The 25,740-nt window shown below is 53.5% G+C and overlaps 1 long non-coding RNA gene across 1 annotated transcript; it reads right to left on the bottom strand.

The window, feature by feature from the left end:
* Positions 1 to 68: 68 nt before the first annotated feature.
* Positions 69 to 24,996, bottom strand: LOC144222646 (uncharacterized). The gene is made up of 3 exons (XR_013332450.1): positions 24,963 to 24,996; positions 12,828 to 13,303; positions 69 to 1,259 (listed from the first exon to the last, which is right to left on the bottom strand). It is a non-coding gene; the product is annotated as an uncharacterized LOC144222646 (long non-coding RNA).
* Positions 24,997 to 25,740: the final 744 nt, after the last annotated feature.

Raw genomic sequence — 25,740 nt, 5'->3', positions numbered from 1 at the left:
CAGTATCTCTGCCCAGGTGAGAAATGCGGTGGCGGGGGTGGGGGAGTGGGGGGAGGGTTGCTGTGACATTCTCCAAAAGCAAGTTGTGCCCAACTCTCCTGGGAGGGACAGTTAAGGGAAGGAGAGCCAGCCCCCCCACCTAGGCCTGTCCCCATGCTTAGTAGCAGGCATCATGACTGTTACTGCCCTTTGCCAATTCCAAGGCCTTGCTGCAGAACTGGGTCTCAAATTCCCCAAGAAGGGGAGTGGAGAGAATACTGGGATTAAGAGCACAGAAAGACTTGGGTTTGAACTAAAGGCTACCATGTTCAGACTTTGACCTTGAGCAAGGCACTTCACCTCTCTGAGTCTCGGTTTCCTCATCTGTCAAATAGGAATGCTGAGAGAAGCCACCTCATAGGGCTTCGGAGGAAAACTAGTATGTCCTATATATACAGCCCATAATATAGTAACTGGCACCTTGTGGCCACACACTTATCGCTATACCCAATTTACAGATGAGAAACCTGGGGTCCTAAGAGGAGGGAAAGGCAGAGCAGAATCTGCCACTCATGTTCTTTGACCCCCAGGATTGTGTCTTTCTGCCCCTAGGTTGGCCCAACTTGCACACAGGCAGGAAAGTAGCCTCAGGAAACCCAGACAATAAGCACCTTCCCATTATCCCCACACTGACAGCTACCCTGGGGAATATCTATGGGAGCACCTTTTTGTTGTTGCTGTTGTTGCAAAAAGCTTTAGGGTTTCCCTTTGGTCCACAGCTTGGGAGAGGGTCCAGGATGGGCATAAAGCTGCCTAAGGCTGGAGGAGAGGCTCAGGCAGAAGCTCAAACACCCAGGATACACAGACGGCCCCCACCAAAGGCTGCCAGCCTCCTAGTCATGCTTGAAAGTTAGCTTTCACTGAGACACTTGCCCAGCCCGGCCTGCGGTTGGTCAGGTGGTACCCATCTTCTTGGTGAGTGTCACCTCCTCATCCAGGAACAGCGCTCAAGGGAGTCAGAGAGATGGGGGTCTGTGTGGGCAGAATCAGGGCATGCAATCCCAAATGAAGAGACGAGGCTTGGGGTCTTTTCCCGGGCCGAAGTGGCTTCCATTGTGTCCCCAGTTGTACCCAACTCATCTTGGGATGGCTTCTGCATGTCCTGGAAGAGGGCACGGCTGCCGTTGCTGGTTTTGCATTTTCAGGAGATGCCTGGCACCCTCATGCTTCTCCTCCACCAACGTACAGAAGTAGTCCAGACCCTTCAGCGCCGCATCATCCTGGTCAAAATAGAAGCCCAGTGAGAGGTAGTGTAGGAGAGCCCACAGATGCAGGATGAACAGGCTGTGAATAATTCTAATGAATCTGGAGCTCATGGCTGGTCGGCAATAGGGAGCTAACCACCGAAAAAGGTGCTGACCAGTGCTGGAAGCACAGCATGGCCAGGAAGATGGTCCCAGAGGGTATGACTGGAGAGGAGGCTGGAAGGCAGTCAGAGGCTAGAAGAGGTGCTCTCCCAGGGTCTGTTTCCCCCAAACACTATTGAAACCAGACACAAGATCCTTTTTGTGGTCAGAATGTATTAGGCAGGATCCCAGCAGGAAAGAGATATCACATTTAAGTTAAACAAAAATTAGAGGCTCCTGGGTGGCTCAGTCGGTTAAACCAGCGTCCAACTCTTCATTTCGGCTCAGGTTATGATCTCATGGTTCGTGAGCTCAAGCCCCATGTCAGGCTCTGTGCTGACAGCATGGATCCTGCTTGGGATTCTCTCTCTCCCTCTCTCTCTCTGCCCCTCCCCAGCTAGCACTCACATTCTCTCTCTCTGTCTCTCAAAATAAATAAACATTTTAAAAAAATAAGTAAACAAAAATTAGTGAAGAGGCTGTGTGCAGAGGTGGGGCAGGATGTAGGGAAATCAGTAAGTGGTGCTGTAGGAACCCCAGGCCTGCGAGTGTAGGCAGCTGTCACCACCCCGCCCTACGAGGGAAGGGAAGGGAACCTGGCAGCCACAGTTGTAGGGACAAGGCTGCGTGGCTGGAGCTGTGGCCTCCTAGAGGGTTTAGCCTACCCCCAGACATAGTCCACTGACCCTCAAACACAGCCAAAGGACAAAGGAGCCTGTTGGAGTGTCTACACCAAGGAGCTCTCTGCAGGACAAGGCAGGGTAAGAGGGCAAGAGTAGGTCTGAAAATGCACAGAGATGACGAACGCCTTCGCGGCCCTTTGGTCTGTGAGCTCCAAGCACCCAGGCTTCTTCTCAGAACAGGAGCAAAGGCAAAATCCCAGAAACTTCAAATCACTGGGGCTGATTCCAGAATGCACCAGCCTGGGCACCCGACCTTCCCCTGTAGCCTGACCAAGGTGACCTGTGGCATAGCCCCTCCCCCACTCCAGCATTCGGACCCAGTCTCCTGACTCTCAGGCCCTTTTTAAAGGCAGAAAGCAGAAAGCAAACAGCCCTCTCTGATCCCCCTGTCAATCCTGTATCTGGGCCCAGGACTTATTTTCAAACCAACCAAGCGTCAGAAAGTCACACATCAGGCTTATCTCTCCTGCCACTCATCTCCCGAAAGCCCTTCTCCCCGTCCCTGTCATTCGCAGACAAATAGGCTGTCCCAAATCCTCATACAGGTCTGAGCGCAGGGAGCAGCGCCCAGCCCTGTAGGGTCCCCAGCTGCCCCAGCTGGGCTCCATTTAGATAGCACATCCATCTCCTCTAGCCTGGAAGAGGTGAAGGGCCCAGTCCATAAATGCCCACCTCCCCCAGTCAGTCAGCCACCTGTCTCTGCCCCAGCAACTCGAAACCGATTTCTCTAGCCTCTGACTACAACAGGGGCCGGAAGCTGAATTTTAGCATCTTTGGCTTAATGCTGTTCATTCCAGAGCAGCAATCAGGCTGGGACCCTGGTCCGCTGGGACTCCAGATCCAAGACATCCACTCCAGGTAACGACCCCTCCTCCACAAGCTGCTTCCCTTCAACAGTGACGCGAAGCATTGGTGCTGCGGCTCTCAGCAGGTAGTGTGCTTTGAACCTGGCTCCGGGTTGGAATCCTGGCTCTGCTATTATTAGCCGTGGCCATTCATTCATTCATCCTTTCTTGCGTCGCCAACAAATATTCATCATTCAATGTACAGTGGTCCTCTCTGCCTGGAGACACACAGGGGATCGAGGTAGACAGGATCCACCTATTCACGGTGTTCACCACGGGGGAGGGGGTGCTCTTCGGCAACAAACAAGGAGAAAATCAAGTGATGAAATGGAGAAGACCAGAGGTGGCAGTGGGGAGGGGCCACATCAAATAGGTGGTCGGGGAAGGATTCTCTGAGGAGGGGACATTTGAAAAAAGACCTTGTGCAATATTCCAGCCTCTCGGAACCCATTTCCTTAAAAAATTGGGGTAATTTTGATCATGACTGTCTCCCCAGGTTGATAAAGAATTAAATGAGCTAATATACATCAAGCACTTGGCCCAGGGCCTGGCAGATAATAGTGTTCAATAAATCGGAGCTCTGTGTCTAGCTAAGGAAACAGGGAATTGAGGGGGCAGTACAGACCAAGGTATGACTCCTGCTGACCCAAAGAGAGGGCCTCATTGCATCCAGTTAGGCTTCCTGGAGGAGGCTGTCGGAAGTGGCCCACTGCAGGCCCAAAGCCAGCCCAGACCTCTAAGTCAAGAATGCTTCTGCATGGGTTAAGAGAACCATGGCAGCCTGGGGAGAGCCTGGAACCTCCACTCACCTCTGCCTCCTGGGCCTCTGAGCTGCTGCCTCAGTTTCCCCGTAAGGCTGGAGTCTACCGTGAGCCCCCACGCCCCTGCTCCGAATTACCCAGGGCCACAAAGTTGAATGAACCCAGAATATGGATGACCTACTTCAGGAGGGCCCACCCACCCAAAACTCAGTGCCCCTTTGACCAGCGCCTCACTGTATGACCACCTCCTCCCCAGACTTAGCTCTTCCACCCAGCCTGGCCCTGGCACCTCCCTCCCCCCCAGTAACCAGAAGCCTTTCTCCTCCATCCTAACTGTAGTGGAACGCCAGCAGAGGGAGGGACAGACAGACCTGAGGGACAGATGGCAGCCAGGGGAGGGCAAGACCCAAGCACGCGGTCCCAGAGGGAAGCCACCACGTGTTCCCTCCTCCCCCCCCACCCCACTCCCAGGCCTCTGCACTGTCCTACAAATGCCACCACTCCTGACTGATGGCAGGAAATTGGTCCCTGCTAAGCGCATCTCAGGAGGACTGCTAAGTACTCATTGGGGAGGGGGAGCAAGATGGAGCGAGGGGAGGGTTAGACGGGGGCCCTGATGTGGTGGTTGCGGGGGATGGAGAAGCTGCTCCACTGAGACAAGCCCCCACCAGTCCTGGCCCAGGCCTCCCCTCGGCCTCTAGGAGGGCTGGGGGGACAGGGGAGACAGCAATCAGCAGACAGCCAGCTACCTCTCTCTTCACAAATATGGGGCACTCCCTTGCCCCTTCCACCAGCTCATGTCTTTCCCATCCTTCAGGTCCTCACTGGTGTCCCCACCTCCTCCCAAAAGCCTTCCTAGATCCTCCCAGTAGGATGCCAGCTCCACTCTTGCGCACTTACTATACACCAAGCCCGATGCTAAGCATTTTATATACAGGATCCCAGCAATCCTCACGACTCCCTGAGAAAGAGGAATTGTTCACCACAGATGAAGAAAGTGAGGCTCAGAGGGGTTAAGTGACGCACCCAAGGAAACACCGCTGGTAAACAAGTGGTGAGACAGGAGTTCGAACCCGGCCCCAGTGGACTCCAGGACCTGAGTGCTTTCCTTACCTCTGTCTGCCTCCTCCATTAAACTACGAGGTTTTCAAGAGCAGGGCTGTGGCTCACAGCACCTCCCTCCCAGTCCCCAGAGGCTGGCCTTGGGTCTGCTGCACGCAATAGACGTCACTACTCCTCTGTGGGTCTCAGAGCAACAAGAGGCAGAGCAGAGGCAGGGGGCTCCCCCCTCCCCTGCCGCCCTCCATCCCCCCTCCCCCAGCCCGGAGCAGGTCCTTGCCCTCTTTCCTCTCCCAGTTCCATCTCAGAGCCTGCTAAACGTTCCTCCTGGCTTCACTGAGACTCTCCTTACAGTGCTTCCAAGAATCTCGACGAGCCTTTGCATTTTAAGCAGAAGCGATTGTATCAGATTTCCCCGTCTTCCAGTGGCTCAGCTCTACCCAAGTTTGATGAACTGATCTCGGTTAGATAAATCCCATCAGCTGTCGGCTTTGCTGAGACTCAGGGAATGACATTTCCCCGTTTGCTCAGGTTTAATGCGAAGGAGCCACTCCTGCTACAAACCTTCAAGGCCAGGTGAGTGGAATAAAGGATTTTATACAAATGGCCCCACTCCGCCGACCTGGGCCATCCTGGCTGGCTTCTAGCTCCCTGTGGTTTCTGGAAGGCTGAGAGCCGACAGACAGCAGACCGAGGCGGGCGTCAGGGATGCAGCCTCTCTTGGCTTGATGGTAATTGGCAGCATTTCCATGCATTTCCATACAGGATTATGCCATAAATTTACTTGGCTCTAAGCGGGGATGCTCACAGCAAGGAATGCAAGTAGAGAAATAGGGACAGGGTGGGAGGGGCAGGAGAGTGCCCCCCAGACTCGGCCTAAGCATCTCAGGACACACCCCAGTCCCTTACCCCAAAGCTGGCCTTCTCTCCCAACCCCAAAGACATTCCCATGGCTGGCTAAGTCTCCCAGGGCAGGAAGCCTAAGGGTCTACACTCCCAAGGAGCAGAAGAAGCCCACCTAGGCTGGGGCTTCAGGCATCGGACACAGGACATGTGTAGGAGAAGGCGTCCCAGCAGCCTCTTCAAATTCTCAGATTGGAATGCTGTCCCCCGCCCCTAGCTGTGCAGTTGGCCAGAACAGGTCTTTAATTGGCCATCCTTGTCCCTGGACCCCAGAGCTGGGGGCACAGAGAAAGCAAAACCACCAGGATAGATGTGGATTGAAAGTGTATGTTTCCCAGCACAGTGGGCCCATTAGGAATAATTTGCTTAGCTGGGGCGGGGAGGGGGCTGGAGGAGAAGTGGATGTGTGAACTGAGACACACCAACGCGACACACAAAGGCGCTCCTCCACGCCCGGACACGCCCACACCTCCATGTCGGTCGACACCTGCGTGCACCGGCCCGGCTTCCTCACAGGCACACACAGGCACAAAGACACACTCCGGTATGCCCACATCTGCAAACTTAGCAAGGACCTGTGTTTGATTTGTAATGAGGTTTTTTTAATGAATATCTTTTGCAAAACTAATTAAGAGGGATTGAAGCCCAGAGCAGAGCTAATGAGCTATTCAAATACCCTGGCATCAGCCCCGCTGGTGAGGTTGGGGGATGTCTTGAGCTACAGTCAGAGGGAAGAGATGCCCCCTCCAGGGTTCTCTCTGTAGCCGAGACTCAGCATCCGTCTTGCAAGCCTCCCTCCATCCAAGGGGCCTCCAGCTGGGATGGGGGGAGCCAGTGGGAGGGGACACCCTGGGGAGGGGATAGCGCCTCAGAGCACTGATCCTCCAATGTCCCCGCCATCAAGATCACCCAGAGGGTTGGCCCACCCCCTGAGTTTGATTCCCAAAGTCTGAAATGGAGCCTGAGAAGTTGCATTTCCCTCCCTAGTGATGCGGCTCTTGCTGCCAGCCCGAGGACCGGGCTATGACAACCACTGTCTGCAAAACACCTAACTGCAGCCTCGGGGCTGGTGCAGTCACAGGGCTTGAAGCAACAAGGGCTTGACAGGGAGATGCCAAAGACCCCAGACCCTCCCCTGATAGGATAGGGCCATCACACCAGAGAGAATTAAAACCCTCCCGGGATTCCAGCAGGGACGGAGACCCCCACCCTCCCCTTGATGTCCTGCCCCCACACAGTGGCCACTGCTCACTCTCACCCACGAGGCCATCCAGACTTTCCCAGCCCTGACAGCCTTGGACCCCTGTTTCACAGATGAGGAAACTGAGGCACAGAGAGGTGAAGTGATGCACCTGAGGTCGCCCAAAAGGAGAGCTGTGATCCCAGCTGAGATCTCCAACCCCCTTTCCTGCTTTGTCCTGCAGGCAGAGACCCAGTACGGTGAAGTTCGATGGGGGCTTCAGATAACGATGAGACAGGACCCCAAAAAGTTGCACGAGTCGCATGAAGCCAGAGGAACAGAGCTTCCAGCTCTTTCTGCTTTGCCACCCTCCCAAGACCCAGAACCAGCTAGCATGAAAAGCCCAAGACATGGCCACTCCCCTCTACCCCCTGGCCACGCCATGGAGTCGCATTAAGCCAGGGAGGGAGGCTGGTGCTGAGTCAGCACAGACCCGCCCGGCAGGCCCAGCTGATGTCCCCTCCAACTACCCACCTCACTCTCTGTTTACTGGCCCTGCCTGCGACACGTGTAATGCATCGATCTTACACCCCAACAGCTGCCTACAGAATGCTAATGTCCCCAGAGCCAGCAGAGCAGGCAGACGGGGCAGGCGACGGGGGACTGGCAGGAAGACCCCTCGGACCACATTCATCTCTGAGGTTCAGCGTCCCTGTCGGCTTAAAGCCCACTGCCTAGGGAGCTGGCTTGGGACCGGCAGCAGGGCTGACTCCGTGGGCCCTGCCTCCTCACCTGCTCTCCCGGTACAGCCTCAGGACCGAGCCTGGCCAGGACCCAGATTCTCCCATTTATAATTAATCATCATTGGCTGGTCGAGTCAATGAGTGCAGCGAACTGGACTGGGCTGGTGCAAGAGGTGGAAAACAACTAAGACCCTATGAATAGGACTGAGCCTGCAGAATGTCCGTGTCATGCCCATGCCCGAGACACGGCAGGCCCCTTCGGGTCCCAGACCCTTGGAAGCTGGATGCCCAGAAACACGAATTTCTGCTTACCGTTTATTGCACACCTGTGGTCTGCCAGGCACCTCACGTGCGTTATCACCAGCCCTTGCAGTAACCCTGGGGCGTTATTTGCTTTGTTATCCCTAATTCATAGGCCAAAAACAAAAAACAGGAAGAGCGGACCTGACTTGCTGAAGCTCACACAGCTAGCAACTGAGCCAGGATTGGAACCTCTTTCATTCTGACTCCGTGGCCTGCTTTTTCTGCGTTGTTCCACTTTTCTCATGAATCGTCTTCCTTGTGAACCTCTATTCATCCTTCAAAACCCAGTGTAACCGTGTTCTCTCTTAGGTGAAGCGCTCCCCGCCTGATTCTCTCCATCCACCTCACCCAGGCAAGGTTAGTCATTATTAGAATTCTAAATGAAGTTCTCATCTAGTATAGTTAGTGGTATTTGACCAGAGGCTCCAGGACCGCCTGTCTTTGTTCTGCTTATTATCCCTCCTCCTTGAGTTACACACCCAAGGAATAGCAAGAACAACAAAACACCCCTTATTATTAGCTGGCTCAATGTCTGATGTCCCTGGAGCATAATTCCTGCCCATAACCCTAAATCCAAACCTTACCCCCCATTAGTGGCTGTGGCATCCAATGGAGCCTAGACCCCCACCCCTCGAGTGTGGCTGGGCTTTGTCACTTGCTTCTAATGCACAGAATAAAGCAAAAGGGACAGGGCCCAGAGACTAAGGCATAAAGGCACAGTGGCCCCCTCTTGCCCATTCTGTCTTAAGGTGCCCATCTGGGGAGGAGTTAACTGCCATGTCGTGGGAACACACAGAGAAGCTTACGTGGCCAGGCACAGACCTCCTATCAGCAGCCGGCAAGAAGCTGTGGCCTCCCGCCCACGGCCATGGAGGGGCACAGCAGCACGGAAGCAGTTCCTCGGGCCCCACCCAGGCTTCCAAATCACTGCAGCCCCAGCGGACACCCTGACTGCAGCTGCACGAGAGACTGTGGCCCAGAGCCACACCAGCCAAGCCGCTCCCAAATCCGGGCCCCGCAGAGACCGCGAGATCATTTGAGGCCACTAAGTTTTGGGGCCACTTGTTACACAGCGATAGATAAGGAAAGCAGAGGCCAACCCCAGAGCAGTGGACATTCTAGAATCATTCGAAAAGAGAACGAGGCTTATGGCCTGGCTGCACCCTTGGTTCCCAAATGTCTCTACGGGTGTAGGGCTGGCAACCCAGTCAGAAGAGGCAGCTGGGGGACTGGTCTTAAAGGTGCCTTTGAATGACAAGTGCACTGTTCTCGTTTCAAATGTTATTTCAGGCCATTTTGGAGGAGGCACGCTAACGGAGGTTGTGAGGAGTTAACATCCTGCAATGGCACCCCTGAACACCGACCCTCTCGGCCCGGCTTCTGGTCCCACCAGAAGGACAAGCTGAGTGAGAGCGTGGCCTCCCTGTCTGCTGATTACACAGGACCCAGCATCCTAAATCCAGCCAAATCTGATTCCCTTTGGGGGAAGCAGTTTTGGGGGATCAGACATGCTTCCTCCCCCAGAGTTCTCTGCTCCCACATTACCCTGTCCATCCTGTCTCACTCTGTCCCTTTGCCTTGTCCTGGCCCACATCTAACCCACCTGAGTGTCTTCAAGGTCGAGCCCAAGAGGCAGAAGAGACAAGTGAGGGTCAGCTGTGGGACATGGGAGTCAGGAATTCTGGGTAAGGGGTGGGGGGATGCTCCCAAAAAGTCAGAGCCAGCATCTTCAAAGACGAGAGAAGGCACAGGGAACACACAGAAGAACAAACGGCTGAGAGCAGAGAGCACGTTTGAGGCACAGGCAGATGAGCAGGAGACCCGGCAAACAGCAGAAGCAGGCAGGGCCTTGTAAGTAATAGTAACAATGTGATCTTTATCCCTAGAGCAAAGGGGAGTGGCAACATCGGAGAGATCTCTGTAGTTCTTGGTGGAAAATGGATCAAGGAGTGGCCAAGAGGATGTCCCCAGTCGAGAGGCAATCTCTTCCTGCGATGGCTAATTTTGGATGCCAACTTGGCTTGGCCACGGGGTGCCCAGATGGTTGTTCAAACATTATTCTGGATGTTTCTGTGAGGGTGTTTTTGGATGAGATTGACATCTAAATCTATGGTCTTGAGGACAGCAGATTGCCCTCCACATCGTAGGTGGGCCTCATCCAATCAGTTGAAGACTTGAATGGAACGAAAACCTGACTTCCCCTGAGCAAGAAGAAATTCTCCAGCAGACAGCCTTGGGACTAGAAATGTATCACTAGGTCTCCTCAGCCCCCAGCCTGCCAGCCCACAGTGCACAGCTGAACTTGCCAGCGTCCACAAGGCCTAGCCTGGCAAGAGGCTCTGCAAACAGCAGCAGCACAAGGTGGCTGGATCCCCTTCCCTTCCTCCTTCCCCCTGGGTTCCCTCTGCTCCACCACACAGGCCCCAGGGAGCTCTGCTCAGTCATAGGCCCGTAGGTCTCCCGTGCTAACCATCCACAGATGGTGCACAGCTCAGCCCTGGCACAAAGGCAAAGGCAAGTCCGTCCCTCCCACCTGCCCCAGGGCACCAGCCCAGCTTCACAGGCTCTTGACCCAGAGCCCCCATGACCCAGGTTCTGGTCTGCTGCTGATAAAGACAGTGATGACCACACAAAGTATGGACTGTGTTCTTACCACACCGCATACAGAAACTCATTTGATCCCCTCAACAACCCTCAAGAGGGCATTATTATGATACCCATTTTACAAATGGGATCACTGAGTCCCAGAGAGGTTCAGCAACTTGCCCAGAGTCACACAACTTTTAACGCAGAGAGCTGAGCTTCAAACTCAGCACGCTGGCTGGCTCTGGAGTCGATGACCTTTTTTAAAGTTGTGGTAAAATAGGGGCACCTGGGTGGCTCAGTCCGTTGAGCGTCTGACCTCGGCTGAGGTCATGCTCTCGCAGTTTGTGAGTTCAAGCCCCGCATCAGGCTCACTGCTGTCACCACAGAGCCTGCTTTGGATCCTCGGTCCTCCTCTCTTTTTGCCCTCCCCCACTTGTATTCTCTCCCTTAAAAAAATAAAATTTTTTTAAACTGTGGTAAAATACATAACATATAAGTTACACCCCATTTTTAAGTGTGTAATTCAATAGCATTAAGTACATTCACACTGTCACGAAGCCCCTCCCTCCATCCACAGAGCTCTTTCTGTCTTGTCAAACCGGAACTCCACACCCATTACACCCCAGCCCCCACCTGCCCCTCCCCACCAGCCCCTGCTCAGCTCTGTTTTGTCTTCTGCCTCTCTGAATCTGACTTCTAGGTAGCTCATATAAGTGGAATCGCACAGTACTTGTCCTTTGCGTCTGGCTGACTTCACCTCGTAGGGTATTCTCAGAGTTCATCTATGTTGTATCACGTGTCAGAATGTTCTTCCTTTCTGGCAGGACATTCTCTATTGTATAGATAGGAAACTTGGTTTATCCGTCCATCCATTGATGGACATATTGGTTTTTTCCACCTTTCGGCTACTGTGAATAATGTTGCAACAGATACAGATATACAAATAATCTTTAAATCTTTGAGGTACATACCCATAAACGGAGTCCAGAATCTTTTTTTAAAAATTTTTTTAATGTTTTATTTATTTCTGGAGAGAGAGAGAGAGAGACAGTGTGAGCAGGGGAGGGTCAGAGAGAGAGGGAGTCACAGACTGAAACAGGCTCCAGGCTCTGAGCTGGCAGTCAGCACAGAGCCCGACGCGGGGCTCGAACCCACGAACCGCGAGATCATGACCTACGCGAAAGTCGGATGCTTAACCGACTAAGCCACCCAGGCGCCCCAAGAATCTTAAGTGCTACATTAGCCTGTCCCCCAAGCTGTAGGCTTTGCCACCAAGGCAAAGAAAATCACCCAGTCCCCCCAGATCTGCTCACCCCAGCTGGTCTTCCTGCCAGTCCTGGCTCCCACTCCCCATAACCCCTATCCCCAGCTTAAACCTTCCTTAATTCCAGGCTTTTATCCACAACTGCCTCCCAGACCTTTCCACACCCGTGTCGCACATGCATCTCAAACCCAACGTGTCCCATTGGGATGTTCAGTCCCCCGCCCTCCACACATGCACCTTCCCGTCCAGCCACCCACCCACACCATGATCTTAGCTGCCGGGACTTCCCCCTCCCTCTCATGCCCGCGCTTCTCTCCACTTCCCTCCACGTCCTCCCCTCTCACTTCCTTGGGCCAAGCCAGCACCATCCTTTGCCTGGACCATTGCACTGGCCTCCCCTCCAATTTCTCTTTAGAGCCTGACAATCAGGTCTGAGACAACTCTTCTCAGCTCCTGAATATCGGAGTCACTCCCCAAGACCCTCCCAAAGACTTCAACCCCCTTCCTGGTCTTTCTGCCCCCTCTGTGAGGCTTCTGCCTGCCAGCCCTGTTCACCCCAGTTCCCAGACTGTGGTTTGAGGCTGGAGCAGGTGTGGGAGGCACATGACCAAGGGCACGCAGGGCCTCCTCAGCAGAACCGCTGGTGATTCTTGCTCGCAGCCTCTTTTCTGCATCTGCATATAAAATCACTCTGATTCTTGGGGAAGAATTCCAATGAGAAAATCCCACAGGCAATGAAACGGGCTGGGTAATGAGAAGCCATTGTCATTTCTCGGGATCCGAACACTTCTCATCCCGGAAAACGGGAACTTAATCACGTACAGGAGCCTGATGTTGCTATGGGGGTTGCCAGAAGGACTGGGATCAGAAAGGGACCTATGTGCACACGAGCGTGTGCGTGTGTGAATGTCCTGCTCCGAGTATGCGCCCGTGAGTATACGTGTCTGTGCTATATCTGCGTGCTGATGTGAACGTGTGTGCATGCATGTGCGTCTGTCTGCTCCCCCTTCCTACCGCTGCATAACAAACTACCCTCAAAAACTCGTGGCTTAAAACAACTGTCATGTTATCACAGCTGAATAGCGTGTGGATCAGGAGTCTGGGCTTGGGCTCACCTTGGTAATGCTCCTGTCCGGGAAGTGGAGAGGGAAACAGGGATATTCAATTGGAGAAGGAGGCAGTCGGAGGGTCCAAGGTGGCGTCCCTCACGTGTGTGACACCTCGGCAGGGATGAGGAAGGCAGGGCTCTGCCCCAACTTTCCACTGGAGCATCAACTCTCCAGCAGGGCAGTCTCAGGGTATCGGACTTCTTGCAGCGGGGAGGTGGGGGGCGTTGCTCAGGGCTCCCGGGAAAATGTTCCCAAAGGAGTAGACTCTGCAAGCTGCTCGTTGCCTGGACTTTAGAAGTCCCAGAACACTGGGCCCACCACATTCTTCTGGTCAAGGAAGTCTCTAGGCCCAGCCAGATTCTCCGCGAGGGGGATTAGGCTCCACACCTCTCAGTAGGGAAAGTGCTGGAAATTTTGCGGCCATCTCTAAGGCTCCCCCATGTAGACCACATCCAGAAACCATCACGGCATGGTGGGAAGACCTGCATTTAAGAGAGCGTTAGAGAGAAGGGTGAATCCCAGGCTTCAACTCATAAGCTGCATGGCTTTGGACAACCTCATTCCTCTGAGCCTCAGTTTCCCACTCTGTCAAAGGCCATTGTGAGGACTTGTATATAAAGTTCGGTTGACAGCATTTAGTGAACACCCACTGTATGCCAGGTGCCCGATGCATGTGCACGTCCTCGGCATGCCCCGGTCACACACCCCGTGGTACTCTTGGGATAGGGGGTCGGTAGGACAGACCTACACTGCTCTGGAGCCCCGACAGCCTCCTGTGGTCACATCAGGACCCAACCCACAGCTGCCTGCCTCCCGCCAACCCCCCGGGGGTCCTGTCTATCCCGGTGCCAGGACACAAGGTAAGCCCCAGAGGCTTCACCATCTGCTCCAGCTGAGCGGGTTGGAAGCGGTGGCAGCAGCTCGGGGGCGTCCCTGGGTAACAATGGCATGAATTTTTCATTTGTTTGTTTGATTTTCTGCAGTGAATGAGGAGTAGTGCAACAACATCTGGAGCCGCCCCAGGCTGAGACACGCGGAGGGTTGGTGGCAGCAGCGACAGCCCAGATTACGGCACTCACGGCACGCCCCACATAAGCGCCAGCACACAGACAGTGTGCACGCAGGCGCGTCCACATGCACGCATGCGCGTGCATACGTGTGTGTCTGCGCATGCACCTCCAAGCTGCATGCATGCACGCCCACATATGCAGTCATAGCCGTGACCCTAGGACCACACTAAGGGCTCCCAGTGGAGCCTGGGAAGGCCACAGCCCCAAGAAGGTCCATGGAAGGTCCCTGTTCTCTGTGCCCCAGTTCAAGCCACTGAAAGCTAAGCGTGACCTACAGCAGCGTCCGGTGGAAGCCCAGCTTCCCCGTCCCTTCCCAGGGGGACAAAGTTCTCCTGCCCCCCCTTCCCCGCTCCCTCGGCAGGCCCAGTCTGGCCCTAGAGTGTGTCACAGCCATCCCTCTCATGGGGCAGATGTGAACAGCCTCCCTCTCTGTTCCCAGGAATCTGTGCACTACAGCCCCCAAGCCTGGAGACTGGTGCACAGGATAAAGTCCCCCCCCCCCCCCACTGTCCCCTGGATGATTCCTTCCCCAGCTGCTGAATGAGAAGGTCCACTAGACAGCAGCATCTGGGGGGTCCAGCCTGCATGGACACCCTCTGCCCAGCCCAGCCCTCCTGAGGCCCCAGAGCCTGTCTGCACAGGGCTGTGTTGCACACAGTGTGCCCGGGGCGTCTGCACCTGTGTCCCCATGCTCAAGTGGCCGCCTTTGCACGGCAGTAAGTGTCTGCACATCTCTCTGCATGTATCTCTGAGCGTCTGTGACTCTGTGTGTGTATCTGCATCTGCCTTCAGAAGTGTGTCTGTGTTTTTATATGCCTGTGCTTGTATGTTTCTGGGCCATTGTGTGCCCCTGTGTCCGGAGGTGTTCTTAGACATTTGTGTGAACCCGCAAAGTTGTATATGTTGGCATGCATCTGCATATGTGTGTCTCTGGGCTTTTATACATATGCAAGTGTGCCTGTGCCTGTGTATGTCAGCGTGTGTGTGTGTTTGTGCAAGAGGGAGCATGGCTGTATATAGACCAGTGTGTATGTGACAGAGAGCTGGAGAAAGAGAGCCCGTGGCTGTATGTGGGGGTGTGTCTGTGGCCATGGAGGGGCGGGGCAGCAGGGGTGAAGGCAGGAGGCCATGTCACGGCCTGATCACCATGTTCTCTCCAGCTCCGGCTCCATCCAGGTCCAGCTGCCCAGCCAGGCCGTGGGGAGAGGGCAGCCAAAGAAGGGAGTCTCCTGCACGAGCAAGGTGCCTCTGGCCAGCTGCACAGTGCGGCTACAGAGGGAGAAGGGCATAGGGGCAGGTGTGTGTCTCTGAAGCCCCTGACCCCACCTGGCAGCAGGCTGGCGGGCTGTGGGGCCAGTGGGCAATGGGGAACCCCACACTCTGTCCTCTGTGTGCCCCCAAGCCTCTGTGGGTTCCCTTGCTGGGTCCTTGTGTGGGAACTCTCCTCTTGACTCTTGCTCTGTCCGTCTCTGCACGTGGATGTCACTGATCAACTTTATGCCTCCCTCTCACTCATTCATTCCCCAGCGGTGTGTGCATCCACATCTCACACACACAGCACTTGGTCTCTGCCCTGCTCACCCTCCCAGTGAAATATTATGGCACATACATTTGACTGGGTCTCCATTATTCTTTCTCCCCACCTGCTCCTCCTCCTTCCCTCCCCGTGCTGGCAAGGGCAAGGTCTGTATCCTGATAAGCTATAGTAAATTTTGATTGGCTGGTAACCCAATGGACAAGCATGGGAATTCTTTTTAAGTTTATTTCTTTCTCTTGAGAGAGAGAAAGACAGCACGAGCAGGGGAGGGACAGAGAGAGAGGGTGACAGAGAATCCCAAGCAGGCTCCTCACTGTCAGCATGGAGCCCGACACAGGGTTTGAACCCATGAACCATGAGAGCGTGACCTGAGTCAAAACGAAGAGTCAGATGTTTAATCTCCTGAGCCGCCCAGGTGCCCCCAGCACAGGATTTTTTAAAGCAGGATAGTATAAGGACACAGGGGTGGCTTGGGAAGCCCAAGGGCAGGCCCAGAGCCCAAACTCAGAAGGACTGTAAAGCTGATAGGAATCCAGAACCTTCTCTCTTTGTCATCTTCTCTGTCCATCTCCACTTTCTTCTCTTTCAGCTTCTCCATGTGCTGCCTGGGTTCCAAAGACCAACCCAGACTGACCAGCATTAATCCCTTCTAACACTTGGAAAGAGAACATCTGGGTGGCCAAGTTTGCGTCAATTGTCCACCTCTGGTCCAATCAGCAATGGCTGAGGGTGGAGTCACATAGAAACCTGGTTGCTAACACCCCTTGGGTATGCCCAGCTGTTCTCAGATTAAAGGTCTAAGGGATGAAGTTCAATGCCAGGCCAGGCGAGTGAGGTACCCGGGCAGCCAGGTGCTGGCACACCTGGGTGTACAGACCCGGAACTCAAGAATACAGATGACAACAGGTGCTATGTGCTCCCCCCAAAGGTCTGTATTGGAGTCAGAACACCCAGTGTGGCTATATGTGGAGACAGGCCTCTAAGGAAGGAATTAAGGTTAATAAGGTCATGAGGGTGGGGCCTTCATCTGGTAGGATCAGTGTCCTTAGGAGAAGGGACATTAGAGAGCTGTTTGTTCTCTATCTACACAAATGTACCAAGGAAGGGCCATATGATGACACAGCTGGAAGGTGACCACCGGCAAGCCAGGAAGAGAACCCTCACCAGAAACCAAATCGGTCAGAACCCTGAACTTGGACTTGCAGCCTCCAGAGCTGCGAGAGAATCAGTTTCTGTTGTTGGAGCCACACGGTCTGTGGTGTTTCGTGATGACAGCCCAGGCTGATCTATACAGTAGGTCCATCCATAAAGGAACCATCAAAATGGATGTGACATTGAAGCTACAGAGACCGATGAGATCACCCAGGGCTGACAACGGGACCTGGGGGTAGCCCATGCTACAAAGCTCTTCCCCAAGAGCACCTTTAGTTTCTGATAGATCTGCACCCTCCACAGCCCACCAAACCCCAGTTTAGTGGCAGCCTTGGGCTCTGCCCCCGGCAACAGCACCCTCCCCTGTCTGCCTCTCCAAGCTCTGTGTTCACCTCCCAGCTCACTGAGCAGGCCAGCCCCTGCATGACACCTCTCCCTGGCTCCAGCCTCCTGCACGTCGCCATCCAAGAAATCCCCCAGGTTAGGGACACAGATAGCAGTGTGCCTGTAAATGCCAGTGTGCCCCCAGGCAGGCGATCCTGTGGCATCCAGAGCTCCACAACATGGGAGAACAGGAAGAAAGTCTTCTTCCACTCACAGATCCGGTCACCGAATGTCCTTCCTTTAGTGAAGCCAGGACAGTGAGACTCTGGGTCCCACCCAGAAGCACAAATACATCAGTCCAGGCCACTCCACTCTTTTTCCTCTAAAATATAACAAAGGCCTCCAAATCCCTAAAAGCAAGCTGGTTGGCATACATTTTCAGTGTATCTCGAGGGCACTCCCTTCAAAGCACATGATCTCTCCAGCTTCAGGTGAAGAACTGGGTTCACTGGTGTGCCAGAAATCACACTGGTAGCTGGCAGTAATAATTATTCTAGCTGACCTTTAATGAGCACTTACCATGTGCTGGGCACCGTGCTAAGCACTCTGTGGGCATCATTTCACTAATTCTCACAACATCCCTGTAAGGTAGGTCTTATTATATCCATTTTTGGACAAGAAAATGAAGGCTCCAAGGTTAAGCAACTTGTTCAAGGATTGTCAACTAATTAAAGGCAGAGCCAGGATTCAAACAGAAAGTTTGTCCAACTTGAAAGCCAGGACCCTGAACCTCTGTGCCCTGTCTTCACCACAGGACATGCATGTGTGGTTGGGACAATGGTCAAGGGAAGTCAGTCACTCCAGATGACTGACTGGCCTGACCCTTGTTGCCAGCAGCTGAATTAGAAGCACTGAAAATAAACACACTAACCAACCCCCTACAAGAACAGAAAGTTTCATGATCCATCCGGTTCCTGTCCTCACATCCTCAATAATTCTGCACTGTCTTGTCCCCTACTTGAAGTGCTGTGTCCCCAACTAAACCTTAAGCCTCTGGAGGACAGGACCTATGTCCTCTTTTTCATCCACATTCCCCCGGGACTGCACAAAGCAAGAATTCAATACAAACTTTCTGTCCAGTTGCCTACCATTTCGTTAGGTGGGTGGTGACAGTCTGTTTGCTTGGATGTTGGGTGGGATTCCTTAGATGGTAGGATGGCCAATTAGTCAGAGGTTGATGAACTGATTGGATGGTGTCAAAGTGTGGGTCAGAGGCTAGGGGGGTCCCTGAGTGGGAAACTTACCATCTGATCCCAGTGGGGGTCCTCTCGCCAGGAGGGAATACAGAATTCTCATATGCAAATGCTTCTCCCTTCCTTCCTTCCTTCCTTCCCTCCTTCCCTCCTTCCTTCCTTCCCTCCTTCCCTCCTTCCTTCCTTCCCTCCTTCCCTCCTTCCTTCCCTCCTTCCTTCCCTCCTTCCTTCCCTCCTTCCTTCCTTCCCTCTTTCCCTCCTTCCTTCCCTCCTTCCCTCCTTCCTTCCCTCCTTCCTTCCCTCCTTCCTTCCTTCCCTCTTTCCCTCCTTCCTTCCCTCCTTCCCTCCTTCCTTCCCTCCTTCCTTCCCTCCTTCCTTCCTTCCTTCCCTCCCCCCCTCTCTCCCTCCCTCCTTCCTTCCTTCCTTCCTTCCTTCCTTCCTTCCTTCCTTCCTTCCTTCCCTTCCCCTGCTCAGCCAAACTAGAGATCACAAGAAGGACTGGGGTGGTTTTCCTTCCCCATCATCAGCCCCAAATAGCCCATTGTGAAGGACCTGGTCACTAGGAGGGGCTCTGAGTAGCCCAGCATGGTCACCCCTGGGAAACACATAAGTAACTGGCTGTCCTCGGTTGAATGCTTGGGCTGCTGGGTGGGTTCCTAAGGGCTGGGATGCCGCAGTGTAGAGAACAGGGAGCCCAGCGCTTAGGAGCAGCTCGGCTCATCCTGCCCGGGAAAAAGGTCATGTGCTCCGATATGAGTAATTAATTTTCCCCGAGCTGCGTTGAAAAGGTTAACCTGATTTATGGGACACAATTGAGTGTAGAATGGGTTGTGTATCTTGTAAAAGGCCCGTTCCAGCGTCTGAGTCTATAGACTCACCCGCGGCTGGGCATCAGCTGGGAGCTGGCCCTACCTTTTATGCCTTTATGCAGAATCCACATGAAATTCCTAAAGAGAGCACTTCATGGCCAGGAAGTTGTTTCCTGGACTCCAGATCCCTAGTGAGGGGTCACTGGAGCTTGTAAAGAAAGCTCTCTTCTGCTACTGTCACAGTCCCCCCACTCAGCTACAGCCTCAGCTTTAATCTTCATGCAATCCAGGGTTCAGGAAGAAAAGCCCAGCACTGCACTTGAGTTCTGAGTTCAAGGTCAGGTTCCTCCACTGACTCTTTAGCCTTTGTACTGGGCTACCCAGTTCCTCCATTTCTAAAATGGGGTGAAGATTCCTTGCCCTCTCTCCTTTCTTCCCACCATTTGCTAGCTCTGTGAGTTTGGGCAAGTTACATAACCTCTCTGTGCCTCAGTTTCCTCATCGGTAAATGATATGATAAGAGTACCTACATCAAAGGGTCGTTATGAGGAATCCATGTGTTAATATGTAAGAACTTAGGACAGTGCCTAGATCCAAATAAATGGTGAATAGGGTTTGTTAAAGAAATGAGTAGAGTCTAGGGGCTCCCGGGTGACTCAGTCAGTTGGATGTCCGACTTTGGCTCTGGTCATGGTCTCCTGGCTCATGAGTTTGAACCCTGCATCAGGCTCTGTGCTGACAGCTCAGAGCCTGGAGCCTGCTTCAGATTCTGTGTCTCCCTCTCTCTGACCCTCCCCCGCTCATGCTCTGTCTCTCTCTCTCACAAAAATAAGCACTAATAAATAAATAAATAAATAAATAAATAAATAAAGTGGAGTCTGGAGATGAGAGACGACCAGGGGCTTAGATGTCTGGTTGTCCTCAGCAGGGTGTTAGGCAAGGCCAGGACCTGCCAGCACAGTCACCCAACCCTCCCTCCCCAGCTGAGGAGGGCACCAGCGGTACTGCAACGTATCGGACTATGTTGGACAGAAAGGGAACAGATGGAGATCAGGATGTTGCGGCCAGGAGAAGCTTTTTTCTTCCTCCTGTCTGTCTTTCCTCAACCAAGATGTGAGCACTTCTCCCCAGCGCCGGCCATGAGTCCGCCCATCAAACCCAAAGACGCTGGTCTAGCACCACCTAGTGGAAAGAGTGGGTGTGACTTCTGGGCCCCTCCCAGGGCAGGGGGAAAGGAGTGGAGGTACTTCACTTCCCTGTCAGGCACTAAGGCGAGGGAAAACACTCCACCAGAATCCGCCCTGAGAAACTGTGCCTGCTGAGAAACTTTGTGCCCCTGTAGTATACAGTGGTGTGGCATTTTACAAACATTCCATGGGAGGGAGATCAGCATTCACATGCTCCTCCATGTCTGTGTAAGTACTGATCAACTGGGTTTATAGGTATGAAGAACTTAGACCAGTGCCCGGCACAGAGAGAGTGTCTTATAATGTTCTTCACTGGTATGTGTGTGTATGCATCGACTGTGTCTGGAAGTTCACGTAAATGTAAATGGATAGATTGTTTACAGGCTACCTCTGTGTTTATGGATGCAAACATATGTGTGTGTGTACATAAGAATGTGTGTTGCTTATGTATGTATATATGCTTATGCATATAAATATGTTTTTATGTCTGTGAGCATGGTGTACCTGAAAATGGAGAGGCATGGAGTTTTTTTTAATGTTTTATTTATTTCTGAGAGAGAGAGAGACAGCGTGAGCAGGGGAGGGGCAGAGAGAGAAGGAGACACAGAATCTGAAGCAGGCTCCAGGCTCTGAGCTGTCAGCACAGAGCCCAACGGGGGGCTCAAACCCACGAACCGTGAGATCATGACCTGAGCCAAAGTCGGACACTCAACCAACTGAGCCACCCAGGTGCCCTGAGGTGTGGAGATTTAAATGTCTGTGTCTATGTGCGTCTATGTGGATGATGTCTCTGGGTATATATGTGTGTACTGTCACAGAATGGACAGTTTGAGTATTCGTTTTGTATGCTGCATAGCAATACCACAAATCACCATCAATTTGGCAGCTTAACACAGCACCCAAGCATCATCTCATACTTTCCAAGGGTCAGGAATTCAGGCACAGCTCAGCCAGTCCTCTGCAGACAGTCTCACAAGGCTGCATCTAAGGTGCTGGCCAGGACTGCAATTTCATCTGAGATGCAGGGCCCCTTTCCAAGTTCGTGTGGTTGCTGGCAGAATGTCTTTCCTTGTAGCTATAGAGCTTGTGGCAGCATGCGTTTGTAAAGTCTGCAGAAGAATCTCTCTCTCTCTCTCTCTCTCTCTCTCTGACCTCTAGATCTTCATTTATGGCCTCAACTGATTACATCAGACCCACCTTTCATATTAACTCAGTCAACTGATTAGGGACCTTAATCACGTTGGAAAATCCCTTCACTTTTGCCATTAAACATAACCTAGTCACTGGGTGTAATATCCACCATACTCACAGGTCCCGCCCATACTTAAGAGGAGGAGATTATACAGGGTTTGTACACCAGAGGGCTGGACTCTTGGAGGCCATCTCAGAATACTGCCCACCATAGCATGTATGCACATACACATGCTAGGCCTTGTATGCACACTGGTCGTATGCAGTGTTGCATCTTTATGTGGGTCTCCATGATTGCGCTTCTTCTGTGGGCTGTTTTCCTCCCCGTGGAATTGCAGATTCCTACAAGGAAGAGTGGGGCTCCCTCAAGGTCACAGCTGCCTCCTCCATCAGCCCAAGGACTCTGTCAGCACTGGGATTTCAGCTCACCCTCTGAGGAGGAGCTTTCCAAGATGAGGTCTGTACTATCTGCCCCATGCCCTGTGCCAGGTTGGAGGTGCCAAATTACCATCGTACCCGGCTCACACACGTGCATGTCTGTGCGTGTGCACACACATTTGTGTGCGTGCACACACATGCTGGTGACTCACTCTGAAACAGGGTCAGCCTCTCTACAGACAGATCTCCCTCCTGGTCCCTGAGGGAACCACCCCCGGCACATCCCCTTCCCCACCTGCCACAGACTTACAGTCCCTGCCCTTTCAGAAGTCAGGAGGCTAAGACACCTCTGCCTACCCCCAACCTGGGCTCCTGCTGGGGACCCAAATGGCCCTACAATCCGGGAATGGGCCCTGCGGTCTCATATGAACATTGTCTAAAGGAAATACTAGCCCCAGGAGATGCTGGGCCCAGGGTGGGCCGTGCCTAGTAGGTCGCTGATGGCCAAGTAAGCTTGTGAAACCCTGTCTGTCCCAGCCCGATCTTGGAATTTTTCATTTCAGATGAGCACAGTTAAGGCTCGGAGGAGGCCTGCCAGAAGGAAACCTGCCTGCCTTGGTTTACCCAGCACTGCCCAAGCTTATTTGTCCACAGCCTCTTTCCCCAAACACGTTCAACAGAACCCACTCTGGACAACAAGGTTTTAAACCATCCTCTGGCTCCCTGGGACGCCCATGCAGGCTCTCGCGGGTGACGGTAAGGGTTAGAGGGCTCCCGTGCAGAGGTCCGTCCTGGTTGGGATGGGCCTTCTGGGAGGAGAAGCAGGAAGCTGATGGACACCACCCTTGAGGGACAGCAAGAAAGGCATTCGGCACAGACCTTCTCGTAAATAAATTCCCAGTTACCACCTCTTTCCCAGCCAAGGGTCCAGCCCAAATGAACGGCAAAGGTGGACTGGCTCCTGTCACAGAGGCCTCAGGCGGAAGCAAACATCCCCACTCCTAATGGGACAGAAAGGTGGAGAGAGGGATGTGGCAGCTGAGCTGAGCCATCAGAGGCACCCGAGGTTAATTTGTTGTGTGCAGAGAATAAATCTGGGGGTAGTACGAGGAGCCAGAGCCAGGGGGGAGGGGGGTCGAGAACTCGGGAACACATCTGTGCCTCTCCCTGTCATCTCAAATTTCATATTTACTTCTGCTGATGAGATTTCGTCATGCTCGATTACGATTCATAGACTTGCGTTTCCAGATTTTATGCATCAAAATGCTCTGATTTACAGAGTCACCCTAAGCCTGACACTGGCCCCCAAGGTGCTGCTTCTGAGCGTGGGCACTGAGGCTTGTCCTGGGGCCACCCAAGGCCTTGTTTCCCGGCGCAGTGGCCTCAGGAGGCAGTGCCTATGAGGAGGCCTCCAGGCGTCTCAGGGAGCAATGCAGGCAGGCTGCGCATGGGGGTCAAGGTGCAGCGGGGCTGTAGGGGCAGCCACCTGCCAGCACTGACCCCACACCTCGCCTTCTGCCCTTCTACCTGCCCCTCCTTCAAACCCCTCCCATGTGGCTCGGAGACTCTCTCCCCTGCTGGCTTTGATGAAGCAAGTGTTGTTTCTAAGCAACAGAAGTTACTTCTATGATTATATTACATGCATATGTTACATACATACACAGATTACGTATATACATATGGCATACATGCATATTATGTACATACATATATTACATATATTATTATATGCATATTACATACACACATGTATTATATACATAGCTGTTTCTGTGATTGTATTACATGCATATGTTATATACATACACAGATTATATACATACATACTGCGTGCATGCATATTACATACATGCATAGATTACACATATTATTACATGCATATTACAAACACATGTATTACATGCATAGTTGCTTCTCTGATTGTATTACATACGTATGTTACATGCATGCACAGATTACATACATGCATAGTATGTACATGCATAGGTTGCATATCTTATTATGTGCATATTACATACACATGTATTACATACATAGTTGCTGCTATGCTTACATTACATAAGACGGTTCTATTGGCTGGAAGCAAGCACAGGGCCCACACACACCCACAGGAAGGAGACTGTGGCAGAACAGGAACTCCAAGGGAGTGGGAATACTGGGGCCCCGCGGTGTCTGCCACACACTCCTCACAGCACCCTGGGACGCTGGTAACACCACTCCCATTTTACAGGAAAGGGGACAGAGTCAGGGACATTATCCAAGGTCACACACGTCGGAAGGGACAGGTCTAGGACTTGAACCCTGGTCTGTCTGCTTCCTCGCCCCGAGCTCCTCGCCACAGGACAACGCCACAAAAGGGAAACCAGATGTGAGCCCAAGTCGGAGTCTGGGGCTTTCATACACTGGTTATGCAGCACCTCCTCTAGGACGCTGGGCTCTGAGTCTGTTTGGGCAGCAAAGAGACACCCAGGTCCTTGGTCACTGATGTGACCTTGACAATAAAGTTCTCTGGAGGAGCAAAGGCTGCCAAAACCCGAAGCACCAGGGTGGGAGCTGTACGGGATGCCAGGCCCTGTATATGGCAAGTCCCCAAGCCCAGGGGACATTTTCATCCCTTCTCAGACTGGCATCTACGCCACTGGCCTTTGGAATTGCAGCTTAACCTCTGATCACCTGCCCACCTCCCTGCTTGTGTTCCCGATTCCAGTTGAGCTGTTCCTCTGGGACCCAAACTCCACCTCCCAGGCTTTCATGCCACTAGGGGGCCAAAAAAACCCTTGGCTGCTGAATTGGCGGCGCTCTGCCGGACTTGAGCCCCTGGCACCTTAACACACAGCCGCCACCAGGGGCAGCTCGTTGGCTCAAACCCCCTCCACCTGGCCGCCACCTGCAGGCATCACCCCCTCCTTCAGTGCCCCCGTCTCCTCACCCCATTCCTGCGGGGTTCCTTCTTCAAAGGTCATCACCACCCTTGGCGACCCTCTCCCTCACCACCATCTCCCTGTAATTGTCGTCACACTTCCCACACCACCGTCGCCTCAACCATCACCACCAACAGCATCACACTTCAGCACAGCGTCCCCAGACCACCGCCACCAGCCCCTTCAGCTCCACCATAACCATCCCCAGCCCCTTCCCCACCTTCCTCATGTCACCTGTAACCGCCTCCTATTCCTGACGCCACAGTCACCCCTCAGCACAGCCGCAGTCACTCTACCCACTACCGTCACTGTCACTTACCGCAGTACTCAGGGCCTAGGTAGCCTCCTGGGGGACAGAGCTCAGATAGAAGGGCAGGTCCCAGTCTCAGACATTCCATAGGCTGCTGCTAATTCGGCACCTGTGCGACAGCCTCCTTGCCTCCACCCGCAGCCCCTCCCATGCCCCNCCCCCCATGCCCCTCCCATGCCCCTCCCATGCCCCTCCCATGCTTCCCCTGGTCACAGGTAAGGAAATGCCTGTCCTCTGATGCCACAGTCAGGCCTCGCCGGGAGGCAGTGCAAACACCAACCTCCCTCCTTCCCAATTCCTCCCCATCGGAGCTGGCGGCTGTTTCCAGGCCAGATCCTCCTGATCTCGGCCATTACCACCACCTCCAGTGTTTCCTGGAGCCCAGGGAAACGGTGCCCTTCCCGCACCGGGCAGCTGGAGTCTGGCATTGATTACCAGCCCCATAATTACCCTGCAGGCACTGGCAGGGATTTCAAGGCTGATTGACTTCAAATGAGAAATCCATGGGGATTCGGGGAGGGTGGAGGACCCTTTGCTGGGGGGAGGGGCGGAGGACGCTGTCCTCACCTGCCTGGGCCTCTGTGTCTAATACCACAGCTTTGGCAAGCAGGGCATCTACCTGCTGAGTGATACCCAGAAGCCTCCCCTGGAGGCTGAGATCTAGCCAGGCCCCCTGCCCACAGGCACATCAGCCTTTAGAGAGGAACAGACTGGATGGAACCTGCAGGGGTTTGGGGAAGTGGGGGTTCTCCAGAGTAAACAACTCGAGGGCCTCTCCTCCTCCCTA

The sequence above is a fragment of the Crocuta crocuta genome, unplaced genomic scaffold, assembly GCF_008692635.1.
Source record: "Crocuta crocuta isolate KB4526 unplaced genomic scaffold, BGI_CrCroc_1.0 scaffold303, whole genome shotgun sequence".
NCBI classification, from domain to species: Eukaryota; Metazoa; Chordata; class Mammalia; order Carnivora; family Hyaenidae; genus Crocuta; species Crocuta crocuta.
This window is presented reverse-complemented; position numbering and strand designations above follow the sequence as displayed.